This window comes from Tachypleus tridentatus, chromosome 10 (assembly GCF_004210375.1).
Source record: "Tachypleus tridentatus isolate NWPU-2018 chromosome 10, ASM421037v1, whole genome shotgun sequence".
Lineage (NCBI taxonomy): Eukaryota > Metazoa > Arthropoda > Merostomata > Xiphosura > Limulidae > Tachypleus > Tachypleus tridentatus.
This window is the reverse complement of record NC_134834.1, coordinates 72371226-72373067: the sequence shown is the minus strand read 5'-3', so window position 1 is coordinate 72373067 and position 1842 is coordinate 72371226.

Sequence of the window (1842 nt, the reverse complement as noted above, 5' to 3'; positions counted from 1 at the left end):
ATCATAAATTGGGATTTATATTAAAAATAATTTTTCTCATACATATAATCTGATGTTACTCAGATAAATATTTCAACACTTTACCTTACATGTAAAGAGTATTTATTAATAAGTCCCAACATTTTTTAATTCATTATCTAGACTTTCAAATCTCATTTTTTAATTTTATTTGATCTGCCACTATAATTGCCGATGATATTATAAATTGTTAACATTCTATTATTATCATGGTTCCAAAGTCTATGACAGTAAAACACTGAAATGTGTGTCATTAAATACACTAAAGTAGGATTTGTTGCATTTCAGTATTTGTTTTTTCAGTAAGAATGTTTGTGGCAACCTTTTAGCGTTGCTTGTGTGAAATACTTGGAGTTTAATACACATATTGTGTTGTGTAGTTCTTAACAGGATTTTATAATTGTTTTTATATTTTGTTTTGTTTTGAATTCGCACAAAAGCTACTCAAGGGCTGTCTGTGCTAGCCATCCTAATTTAGTAGTGTAAGACTAAAGGGAAGGCAGCTAGCTATCATAACCCACTGCCAATTCTTGGTCTACTCTTTTTACAACGAATAGTGAGATTGACCGTCACATTATAACGCCCCACGGCTGAAAGGACGAGCATGTTGCGACGGGGATTCGAACTCGCGAACTTCGGATTACGAGTCGAACGCCTTAACGCAGCTGGCTATGCTGAGCCTAATTATTTCTGTGCATCTACAGTAATTCAACATTCTATTGATCGCAAAATGGTCTGCGTCAGGCTGTAAGATATTCAATGGTTCATATTATACACTTGAAATATAAGATGTTATCACGAATCGTCTAAACAAATGACAATAAAACTATTTAGTGGAATTTTTACCAAAATGTAACATGTTTATTTTCAGTTATAGAAGGTCAAAAGGTAAAATGTTAAATATTATAAATCTTTTTCCAAAGTACATAATTTACGATGCTTCTGATTATACAGGATGGATATTTAACTTAATTAGGTTAAAACATTATCAAATGTCTTAAAAGCGTATAGTTTGCAAGAACTGCACAGTAAAAATGTTTATACATGCTTGGTTAGATGAAATATTCTGGTATTTTAAGGTCAGCTCAAAATTTAAACCAACATGTAAGTTAACTACAATCAGAATAGCAGAGGGCGCTAGATATGCAAAACGAAGTGTGAGTGTGATTCAACCAAAAATAATTGAAATTTTAGGCACAACATGAATCAAAAATCTTATAATAACTTCAACAGGTTACCTGTAATTACTTGTTTGAAGCAAACTAAAATATGGCCCGGCATGGACAGGTGGGTTGAGGCGTTCGACCTCGTAATCTGAGGATCGCGGGTTCGAATCCTCGTCGCACCAACTGCGCTCTTTCATCATTATGGCGGCGTTATAATGGCGGTCAATCCCATATTCGTTGGTAAAATAGTAGCCTAAGGGTTGGCGGCTGGCTGCTTCCTTATAAATTAGGGACGACTAGCGCAGATAGCCCTCGTGTAGCTTGCGCGAAATTCTAAAAAAAAAAGAAATATATAACTTTACTTAGGAATACATAGAAATTTTTACAAAACAGGAACAATGAAATTTGACATCTTTTTTTTCCAGTGCACGTAGTGAACAGTCGTTATAAATTAACTGACAACTTATGGAACATACCATTCGTGTAGCCAGAGATCATAGCGAACTAGGAATAGTTCTTGTCGAGACGTATTGATATAATTCTTAGTTTTGATCGGCAAATGCTTTTGTATAAAGTGGATTAAATTACGGTGGGTTTTACCTACCTCGTTAAATTATTTCTATTGACTGAGTGCACAAAAGTAATATTAATGATAGCA